A 12,330-nucleotide genomic window follows, 5' to 3' on the forward strand; every position below is an offset into this window, starting at 1 on the left:
CACTTGCGACCAAAGTGCAAATTCTACTGATTGCATGAAGTTTAAATTGCTCACTAAATCAAGGTTTGGAAACTCTGATAGTGGCATGGTACAAAAACAAGATTGTTGCAACAGTGAGAGCATTAGTGTATGATAGAGGAGAACATAACAGTAACTCACAACATGGAGCTAAAAGCCTGCATGTTGTAAACAGTGATGTGTAAATTATGCAGGTATGGTAGATGAATTGAAGCAACGTCTGCATTACAGATGACTACAGTTATACATACAACTCCCCTAATGTTCCTAAAATTATAACATAGCATGTCACAATTTAATGCAATAACCCTTTTGAGTCATGACTATAAATTACATTTAATACATCATCCAACTGCTGGTGAATTCTGAAAAAGTCTAATTACTGAGCCACTGTAGCTCCTGCTAAAGACTGAGTAATAAAATTATACAATGAAGAATTTACTATCAAACCTGCAGTACAAGAAGACCTAAAAAAGACTATTAACACTGCGGGGGCATAGGGAATGGAAAGAAAATTCAAAGTTACAGAATGCAATTGTTTTATTTTATGATTTCATAATGGCATGATGTCTCCGGAATAGTCTATGAATGCAAATCTGTTTTGGACTTTGAACTAATTTTAAATTAAAAATGGTGCCATCTGCTATGTAATGCCCTTTGAAAAAGGCAAACCCATCTCTGTCATGAATTTCATTTTTTGGGGGTGAAATAGTCACAAACTGCGACGGTTATTCTACATAAACTACAAATAAACTATAAAAACTATTCAATTCCATCAATATTTTCTTACTTCCTTTTATTTTTTGTTATATACAGATACATAGGATGGATGACTGGATGCTGATATCCATTTTCAAGCCTGACAAGCCGAGCACATCTGCACCCCTGGGTGATGTTATGAACAGGACGCCGATTGATCACCCCGGTGTATCTGGGACTGGAATAGTGGTTATTTCAGCCATGATTGATGAAATCTAGTTGGTGTCAACATGGAGATAAGCCTCTCCAGAGCGTCTAGCCTTGGTGACGTGAATAAACACAAATAATCCCGATAATGAATCCAACTAATCCTGCATTAGAAAAGTTGATTCCCGTTTGGCGTGAATAGCTAACACTGTTAAATTGTATGGAAAGGTCATAATCTGAATATGACCCCCAGGACAGAATCGGCAGTAGTTTCCCTTCCAGAGGTCTTGATGAACTGGCCTTACGCGCTGCCAATGCTTTCCTTCTACAAACTGGAGACGATTAGTCTGGGTAATTGCTTGTGGTTGCTTGATCAAAGTGGTGACAGGGGTTTGGAAAAGGAGGCGATAGTGTGAGGCGTCACAAGGATGTCCTCTATTGACTGCAGTAATGTGTTGCCTCGCCATGCCAAATACCTCTCAGGATAGAGACGCTGTCACCTGTCTGCAGAGGAGCAACGACACACCTGTCATCATCACCTTCAACCAACCAGACTGCAAAAGGCTCTGTTCTGTGTGCTGTGCTTTAGTGTTAGAACTTTATTGACAACATTCCAATAAATTAAGGTGTAACGTGTGACCAGAGGCCTCCGAAATGACATCCATATCCAACAAAACTACATTATCAGTAAGGTTACAAGTACGGCTGCACGCATACCAGTATTATTCAGACCAAGTACAAGAACTTACATTTCAGTACTTGTCAACAATGAGTAGAGATATGAGTACTTAATAATACCATCACAGGTCTAACATAACTTAGACAGATAATCCTCCCTTTCTGACTGTAACAAATTAAAAATACAACATGAATTTGTTGGCTTCCTGATACAAACAGAGCAAAATAAAAAAAGCTGAGAAAAGCAGCTTGTCACTTAAAGGAAAATAGCCCTGGTCCACCTTAACGGTCAGTCCACCTTAAGTGTTCCTGAGTCGGAGCTGGTTGTTGCTAACTCCCTTCACTTTAATTATCAACTGGATGACACTAAGTCACGGGAACTTAGCTCGTGTCTGTCTAGTTGTAGCACATATTCACTGACAAATAAACTGCACCCACAATGCACTGCTAGATTCATGCTGTAAAGTTATTGCTGACTTCATACTCACCGTCACACACTCTCACTCTCTCGAGCAGACACCCACTAAGGTTACGTCGGGCTGCGATACACAGACGGAAACCCTGACAGATTCTATCAGCAGACACAGCTGACAACTTTACAGCTGAATGAACCGATGAGGTGGAAACTTCCTAGAAGGTCTGTTTCTCTTCATGCTGCAGCTGCTGATAAACGATGATTTAATGTTTGTGCATCAGGTTATTGTTGCAGCTGGGTGGCTCATTAGGCTCAACTGATGAGAGGTTAACGTCATGTGACCATAATGGTATCTGGTGGTAGTTTAACGAGAATGAGTACATGAGTACAGTCTCGAACCTGATACCTGATAATCCCTTGTTAAAGAGACTTATTTTCTCCCAGTTTGTTTTTGATGTATCACTAATACATTTCCAATCATAGTCTGCAGAAGTCAGAAGGGAGGATGTCTGGCTGGGTCAAACAAACACAGGACTTTCACCCAGGAGACAAGCTGTCTGTGTCCTGTGCGAAACCAAAAGTCACGTTGCTTTACACCGATGTGTTGGCTGTGGATTCTGTGGGTGGGCTGCTACCTGATATATCACTTCCTCTTTGCAGTCCAACGTTGGTCCAGGTTTGAATTCAAATTCTGGGGGCTGTGTCCGACAGACACTGTCTGATAGAGCTTCTAAATAATTCACTATCCACCGCCCATGTCCATATACCTGTAAACTCTCTCTCAGAAGAGGGTAGTTACCATAGATACACACAGGCTGCCATGTTAGACTCTCAGAGTCTGCCTTCACAGACTCAAAGTATGTGATGTGGATGTGATTTCACAAACACGCAATGTTCTCGATATTTTTGTGTTTGTGTGTCTCTGTTGTGAGTTATTTATTTTGCTCAATTTAAGTCGTGCCTGCTGCCAATTTGTCTGTAAGAATATTGGTAGTAAGATCAGTTGGCGTGGCCTGCTATATGAATATACACACACACACACACACACACAGTGGGACGCCTAGTTATTTAAAGAGACTGACTGGTGCTTTTGGAAAAACAACACATTCAAGCACATGTTTAACTCACAGTTTGAATATGAAAAGGAAACACTGGCTCATTTCATTTTGTTGTTGTTGATTTGTCTTTCGACTTTGAAGTCACAATATCAATGTATCTCAGTGAAACTGCATCTGAGCTGATGCCCGAGGTTTGTATTTATCAAACTGGTGCGTTTAGCTAAAATGAGCATTCTAACTTCAATTACATTTTATTTATAGTGTTATCTCAGGACACTTTTCACATAAAGCAGGAGATGCTCCTGATTCACAAAGTCAATGAAATGAATGAAAAAGCATTTCATTTCAATCAATTTTCATTATATTTCATCCCTATTTACAGTGTTATTCAGTCTACTGTGTAAATATTACACTATAATAAATATAACATATGGTGTATGTATGTTGATGAGATGTTAAGTATTCCACACAAATACATCCAGAATATGTTCACTGATTAAAAAGTAAGGTTTTTTTAAAAGCCTTAAGCTCTGCTTAATGGAGCAGATGCCGGATGAATCCTTGTCCCTGATTGGCTACCTACTTCTGCTCAGTTCACGTGTTTCATAATGTGATTTGTTCCAAAATAATACTTTCACACTCTACTGCTACATAAATGTGTCCTATTCCTCAAACTTGATCTTCACTGGTCTCTGCAGAGCTTTCTAAATGGTTAGAAATCTGCGTCAGTAATCCCGTCCTGATTTCACTCTCCACAGGAAACCTAAATACTAAATCCTGACAGCATGATCACAAACACACTGCATCACTGAAAATAGGTCATTGAAAATAGACTCTTATTTACATGCATTTTTGTATTGATATAATATGCCTACATTGTCATAATTGGGATGTAATGTTAGTATTTGTTTGATTTGTCTGAACAGCACTCGCTACTCCCGAAGAACATTTTTGTGCAAAAAATGACTAAATGTTAAGTGGCTACTACTCCAAGTAATGAAGGCAATCAAAGGGTAAAGTAAGCACACACACACACACACACACACACACACACACACACCCTTCGTCGTCATCGTTGCAGGAGAGCGTGATTGATCCGTCCCTCCCCCGTAACAGCTGGGAGTTGAACACCCACCACTGTGACAATAACACACAAAGGCAGATAGAGCGGTGTAACTCAAAACCAAGCACAGCTCTGGCGTCTACACCGAGGTCACTCTGCTAGACGTTTCCGCCGCATCCGAGCTGAGGATGCAAGGGAACAAACTGTTATTTCAGGTCTGGTTGTGCTAAATAGAGGGAGGCGGTGCGGCGACGCAGCAGGCGAGGCCGATATGAATTCCCAGTGTGCTCCGCGAAGACAAGATGGAAAAGGTCAGAGCCCGCATTCATCTTTTTTTCGCTCGCAGCGTCACCTTTTCCTGCTTTTTAATTCCTCCGCTGTGTTTCCTCCCCTCCCGTCTCTCTGGGGTAAATACATGGAATTGTGCCACGCGGCGCGGCTCAGCACTGATGACATTTCGTCAGCCGCTGCTGTCTGCTGGTTTCACTCACACTGATCCATTGTCACTCATTACACGCGCCCACTGACAGTACTGTTTATCAACAGCAATTAAAACGCTGTACGGGATCCAAATAAACGGTGCTAAGATTCATTTAAACCATTCAACTAGACCACATAAATGGGGAGCTGATGCAAGTGGGGGAATGTATTGGTTCATTGTATTGGTGTCATCTCATCTCAACTCGTCTCCTCACGGGAGAGTTGCCCACCGAGTCATCATCTTATCTGAGGCCGATCCTCCCCACCACCTCACCCACCTCACCCAATCATTATGGCAGCTCTGGATGGGCTGCAGAGAGGATGGATTTCTGTGCGATGTGTGCAAACCAACACGTTCTCACTCTGAGAGTGAGGGTCGATGCATCCCATCATCCATATAGCATTTATGTTTGACATTCATTTGGCGGAGCTGAAGATCTCAAGTTGGGGTGTTAATTAAATGTCATGTCTTTTGTGGATTTTTTGTAGTGATGCACCGATACTAGTATCAATTATCCAATTCAGTCATCAGTAAACCCATTATTATCATCCCACCTGCAAACTCCGTTAGTCTCGTGTTTTTAATTTGCTACATCCAGATAGTGAGGATGTTTTAAATGAATTGTTAGAGCTGTAATGGTATTATTGAGGAGTCATATCAGTACCGGTGTTTTTGGATGAAGCAAACTTTCAAATTAAAACATAGTTCAGTAATGAGTCTCTACATTTTTCACACATTTCAAGGTAAATTAGCTTGTACTCCTTTTTCTTCAGCAATATTGCAAGTAAGAGCCGATATTAGACAATATGTACATGCATATTTTTCTCTAGATATTGTACTTGTGTTTTGTGAACATTAAAAACGGTGGATTGACGGGTGGTGTGTGTGTGTTTAGTAAAGAGATAATAGGGTGGGATGTGTGTGTTCTCTGGAGTCAGCGCGGCAGATGGTTTTGTACCGAGGGTGTGTTGGCCGCGGCAGCTGCTCGCACAGCGCCTCCCTCCATTCTTCTCACACACACACACACACACACACACACACACACACACACACACACACACACACACACACACACACACACACTCTGCTCCTGAAAAGTACACCGGGATCACCTGATAGAACTAGACACTGATCCCCTCCATTATTCATGAGCTGACCGCGAGCAGCTACATGACCACGCTAACATGCTGTAAATTCCTAAGAGAGCATCGACCGCTCGCTCTCTCCCAGAATCCTCCTGTGATTCCGCACTCGCCCCCCAATGACACTTCTGCCATGCAGAAAACACCCTGTGGCCTATGACATCATTCTCATATTATGAAGGGTGGGGGGGCACAGCGATGAGCTGAGTGAGTGCAGAAATAAAAATAAAGCGTTTTCACTGTTCTACCCCCGTCTTTGTCTCCGACTCTCTCTCTCTCTCTCTTTCTTCTCTTCCCTTCACCTCTCTGAAGAAGAACTTCAAAGTAGCTCTGAAGTCAGTGGGATAGAGGAAGAGGATCCCAAGGGGACAGTACCACACACACACACACACACACACACACACACACACACACACACACACACACACACACAAAGATGGCTAACAAGCAGTCAAACTGTGCCCTTTGAGCAGTAACTGGGTGACAGCTTCAAACGGGCCCGACTCAAGAAGAAGGCGTTTCTCATGACTTCAATAATGCAGTTTCATGTGTCTGCTTTACACACACGCCCAAACACACACACGCACGCAAACTTGGATAGAAAAAAAATGCTTCTGGGAGAAAAGAATGCATTGGTTTAAATGGATAATAAGGCTAATATTTAATTGAGTAATCACAGATCTGAGGAAAACACTGAATAAATCATGCTCTTATTTAACAATTATCAGCGCACAAAAAGGACAAAGTTCAGATTGAAACAGCCCCCAACCCCAACACAAAAAAAAGTTGGGTTGAATTATTCAGTTTTTTAGTCCTTGATGTAAATTTTATCTAATGTTTTTCTGCTTCTTGATGAGGAAGAATCTGGGGCTAAGCTCCCTTTGATCAGAAGATGAAGCAGCGGTTCTCTTGATCTTCCAAGTTGCTTAAATGCTCTCCACAGCAGGAGGCTTACCTCGGACCTAAAGAATCTGAATCCAAACTATCGAAAGCAAAACTTAAATTACCTCTGAATGTCAAGTGTGCTTTCCAAAAGGACACGAGGGGGGGGGAGAGAACGGATCAATCCTGACACCGTTATCCCCCAGCAGCAGATTCACAGACTGATTCAAGTTAACAAGAGGACTTGTGTTTTGTCGCGGCGGCCTACAAACAGTGAGACGCACCTCCAGAGGGAGAGCGAAAGGGACAGGTGCATGCCCGCGCTCTAAACAGGAAGTTAGTTATTGCAGTTTGGTCCGCTCGCCGATGCGGGGAGCAGCTGTGACGGCTCAGAGGCAGGAAAAGGACTTGAAAATCCTTTAAAGCCTCTTTCTTTTTTTCGCTGCAATTTGCATCAAAAATTGCACTCTGTTGCACCTTTTTGGTCAAAATGATCATCAGGTTATTTAGATTCATATTGAGATCAATATTGATTTTAGAGATATATATTTTGATTTTACATTTAAATAAGCTGAGCTGAGTCAGTAAGACGGGTCCTTATTCATGGTGCAATTCCTAGAAGCAAAAATAAAATTGCACCAAAACTGCTTTTTACCCAAAAAATGAAATAAAGAGCACAGCTTTCACTTTGACGTTGTCCTACATTCCTGCTAATTAACTAATCTCAGCATGAAAATAAGACTTAAAATAAGATTCTTCTGGAGCAAAAATAATACAATCTCCCACTGTGAGTTAAATATTGCTTCACCAAAGATTGGATACACACACACACACACACACACACACACACACGCGTGAAAAAAAGGATAAAACATCAAAAGCAAACTCCAAGACGAGTCAGCCAGAGAGAGTGTACCTGTTTGTGTCTACTCAGTGGAGGGGGATTAAAAATGGATGCGCTTTAACAAGGGAAGAGTGGCGTGCTATTTTGTCAGTCTGAGCACTGCGACACGGGCCCCGCTGTGAAGGGGTTTGCTTACAGGGACAACTCAATCCAGGTAACCTTAGCACTGCATTCTGCTGAGAGCGCTGCTGCAGGTTAGACGGCACGTGGCTCCCGACCAGCGTAGAGCATGCTGGGTATCAGCACCAGACCAGCGTCTCAGAGCAGCTGCTAATAACGCTCCAAGCAGCATCAGGGAAGGTCCAGCACTGGCTGCTGGTATCTGAATCAACTGGGATGTGAAGTTTCCGCAGTCAGACTGAGTGGGTCCTTTCTCTCTGTACTAATAAAAGCAGAATTTGAAAAACGCCCACTCAATTTTCTGTGACTCAGCTTTAGATAAATATTGGCACTAAGATCTGTGGATTTTGTCCCCCATAGGATGAGGACTTTAAATGGCCAGTATGAGCAGGAGGGATGATTACAGCCCGTTTTCATGTTCAAACAGGCACTGAACTATTGTACTGAGACAGACTTGAAAAGATGTGAGGCTGCCCTTCAAGCTAGAGTAATTCAAAACTCATTAATACAAATGTTTCTAAAGCAATAGGGAATACATTAAGGGATCTAGAAATGCTTTGCAGATTTTTTGTTTGTAAATATCAATCAGCCAATCTTTATCTAGTATTATGAGATGTTTACGCTGTAAATATAGCCTTGTTGTAAATGTCAGGTCCATCTATAATCCGGTTTTATTTATTTTTCTGGACATTGATATTTGTTGACTTTGATTTAGAGGGATGTAGCAGGAACAGGAGTTAATTGAATAACACAAAAAGCTATTTTGCTTTGTTCATGGATCTGTAAGAGATCATTCACAACCATCAACACACTCCAGATACAGCCAATACTACACAATGGTGTAAAAGGTTACCACCCTCCCCCCCATCTAAATAATTTAAAGATGAGCCGAAATATAAAAAATGCCCTTTTAACCCTGTTAGATCACACCCCGTTCATATTTCGCACCTATTTAACAATATAAGCCCCCAAAAATACAACAATAAATACATTTCTTCGTATTTTAACTCAAGAAACAATACCAGCATTACATTCAATACTTAATTTCTTGACAATTCAAATTAATATGTGCTCATTATCAATTAAGACGATGTAATTGTGCGTCACAATATTTCGATGTGTGATTTCATCACGATACGATTCCACTGAAGTATGATTAATTATCGTATTGGATTATCTTCAACCAATTGATCATCACTAGAACTAACTAGAACGACTCTGCTGGTGTGGATTTGAGACGGATACACTGACTGACAAGCCTATTAAATAAAACATAGAGGAATTACCACCTGCAGCGAGCCGTACAGCCCGGCTACGCTGGTGCCCTCCGCCCGCCAACTAAAGTGCAGTTTCAATGAGAATCAGAAAGTGACGTTTCAAGCCAATTTTCTTGCAAATCCCAGTCTAAGTGGTCTATTTGGTCTGTTTGGCATGGCTGTCTTTGAATGAGCGGAGGCACTCCTGCTGTGCTCCCACACTGCAGCAATTTTCCTGGAAGGTTTATCAGGCCATGCCGAGAGACGATGTCTGGCTACTGGTCCTGGAAACACTTCACTCTGATAAAAAAAGGAAAAACTGCCTCTCCATCCTCCCTCTGCGCTCATCTGTCCTTCTCCCCCCCCCCCCCCCCCCCCCCCCCTCCCCCCCCCCCCCTCCCTGACTCTTCGCCCTTCAGGAGAGCCGAAGAAGAAGGAAGTAGGACATGAGGAGGAGAATGTTTCCCTGCCAGCGGGAGGAGAGGAGAGGAGACTGGCAGAGGCTGCACGTGGCGAGGTGGGAGAGCGAGGAGAACCACTGGGATGCTGCAGAGTGGTGGAGGTGGAGGTGGTGCTGGGAGGGGGGCTGCTCATCTAGGAACAATGTGAATGTGGATCAGGGAGGAGACAGATGCTTTGTGGAGAAGGAAATGGAGAGAGTGATCGAGGAAGGGCGAGTGACATTTCCCTCACACCTCTATGAGCAGCTAATCCCTCCATCCGCCTCTGAGCTCACCTGAGCCCGTCTCTCCGACAGCAGCACCGTGACAAAATGGAAGACCGCTCTCCAAGAAGCACTCACTATTTCAGTGGTGCTGGAGTCCCGTGTTTGGTCAGCAGTGTCTCCGCCGCCCCGCCACTCACACAGCTCCTGCTGACTCTTCCTTTTTAACCAAGCAGCGGAGTCTGATTGGGGAATCGCGGGGTGTTCATGAGCCAAACGGCCGTCTGTGATGTCGACGTGGACCGCAGTGTGCTGTTGTGACTGGTGTCACACAGCTGTGTATCCTAATGGAATTTGCAGCAGCGTGATAGATTGAGAGTTTTTGTTGTCAGTTAGCGCTGCAGCTAATGATTATTCTCGTCAGTGATTCAGTCTCAATTATAAATTGTCCTCCTCTATCAGAAAATAATGAAAAATGTCCTTCACAATTCACCAAAGCCCAAGGTGACGTCGTCAGACGGCGTGATGGATGATACAAAACAGAGAAACATCCTCACATCGGAGGAGCTGGAAACATCCCACATTTGGTATGTTTGCTTTGAAAAATCATTCAAACGATTAATTGATTGTAGAAATAGTCGCCAGATCTTTTTTCTGTAAATCCACTACTGGATTAATGGACTAATCTTTTCAGTTTAGTATTGTGTCACAATACAATACTCCCTGTTTTCAGAGACGGGTCAGAGCTGTATAAGCACTGAGGTCCTCTCTATTAAACCAAATAAAACACTTCTTCTCTGTCACTATTTCTATGACATTCAAATAATATACAATAAAATGACAATACATAATTGTTATATTATATGTTGGGATCTCCAAGGGATCTTGCATTGAAAGAGAAGGACTGTAAAAGCCATAGATTAAGCACATTGTGAATCTTTAAAGTGAGATCTTACATTACTTTCTTTTTAAACATTCATTAATCTCTATATTATCTGCTATTTTGTTTTCTACACAGATCAGTTTCAAATGAAGGAGCTGTATGAAACATTATTTCCCCAGTGCACAGACCTGATACTTTACCAGCGCTGATGACAGGACTCACACATTAACTCACACGTTAATAAAATGACACCTGTCTACCGCCTCTTATGAATAAACTATACAGCAACACAATGTGTGCGTCTCATTAAAAACAGGTATAATGAGCAGATAGTGTCACTCACAGGAAGAATACAAAAGGGCAAAGTTGGAGCTCCTCCTCCAGAATAATAACAAATAACTCTTCAGTCTATTTACCAACAATTACTCATAAAGACAAATCAGTAAACTCCTCCAGTCATGACAATTTAGCCTATTGTGAACAAAACAGCTTCCTGCCATCACCAACAAACAGCTCCATATTTTATACAAGGCTATGATAAAAAGATGTGTGTGTGTGTGTGTGTGTGTGTGTGTGTGTGTGTGTGTGTGTGTGTGTGTGTGTGTGTGTGTAAACTGAGTAGTTTCACCAACACAATACGCCCCTCACTTCACAAAGACATGGTAACGTTATTATGAGTGTGTTATTGAAGGTCCCGCAGCTCGGACGGACACACAGAGACAGCAGCTGTTCACAGTGGAGCAACGGAAATCGACGACTTATTAAAAAAAAAAAAAAAAAAAAACGCCATCTGCAAAGCGAGGAGAGGCTGCCCAGTGAAAACCCGGTCCCTGCAGGACTCGAGTCCCTCGGTCGCTCCACTAAACTGACCCCAGGACGAACATACGAGGCGCCAGCAGCAGCAGCAGCTAACGTAAACACCGCCTCGGTACGCTCATCCAGTATTTATGGACCTGCGAGGGAGCTGCTGCTTCTTCTTCAGTGATGCTGCCCGTTATTATCCCCGCTGCCTCCGACAACTTGATCCCATGTAAGCTTCTTAAAAACTCTTACCTTCGCTGCGGTCTGCTGCCTCGTCGGCGTCGGTGTTTCTGGCGGATACTTTGCGGTATTTGCTGTTTTCGGGACCGACGCGGAGCCGTGTCTTCCGTCCCTCCTCTTCGTTAGCTAGCAGCCCGCTGCCTCTGCTCGCCTTGTGGTGCTGAAGTGGACAGCGCACCGAGGAGACGTGGGAACAAAAACCCACCACACGGCGCCTCAACGTGGCCGCCTGCCGCACAGCACCCCCTGTCGGACGGGAGGAGCGTCTGCTGCCCGCAGCGAAACGGCGTCAAGTGTACTGGGACAGCGTCACCTAGCGTGGTAAGAACCAGCACCCCATTTGCTTCGTGAAAGATAGTTCACTTTCTATATTATCATTTAAAAGACAAACACAGGGGGGGAAAAAATACACAGGCTTCTTCACGGAAGACATTTTGAAAGTGTCAGTAGAAAAAGCACAGGTGTAAATAATTAGGCTAATGATGGCTGAACTCCATTTAGCTTTAGTTCCAGGCTCCTGGTATAGTTCATGCACCCTGTCACACTGGGCCACTTGAACAGAATGGAGCGCCTTTCTTTGCTATGACAAGTCCAAATGTCTGCTGTGAGAAAAAGCCTTTCATCAGTGAATTCAGTGAATGTTATACAATAAACTGTGTGCTGTTTGACTGTGCCTGTGGTGTGGAAGATGTGATGTCAAATGATTTATTTATTTATTTTAAAAATGTGTTTATATAATTTAATGAGAGTAGTTGTAAAGCTTTGACATAACTGGGGGTTTAGTGAACTTTTGTCCTGACTCAACGGAAATATTTATCT

The 12,330-nt window shown here is 43.0% G+C and overlaps 1 protein-coding gene across 1 annotated transcript in view; it reads right to left on the reverse strand.

Annotated features, from left to right (window-relative positions):
- srrm3 (serine/arginine repetitive matrix 3) overlaps positions 1–11,680 on the reverse strand; it is a 70,941-nt gene extending 59,261 nt beyond the window's left edge. The window contains exon 1 of the mRNA XM_084028532.1: positions 11,524–11,680. The gene's annotated coding sequence lies outside the window, so the exon portion shown is untranslated. The remainder of the gene's footprint in view (positions 1–11,523) is intronic.
- Positions 11,681–12,330: the final 650 nt, after the last annotated feature.

This window comes from Eutrigla gurnardus (genome assembly GCF_963514095.1).
Source record: "Eutrigla gurnardus genome assembly, chromosome: 15".
Classification (NCBI taxonomy): domain Eukaryota; kingdom Metazoa; phylum Chordata; class Actinopteri; order Perciformes; family Triglidae; genus Eutrigla; species Eutrigla gurnardus.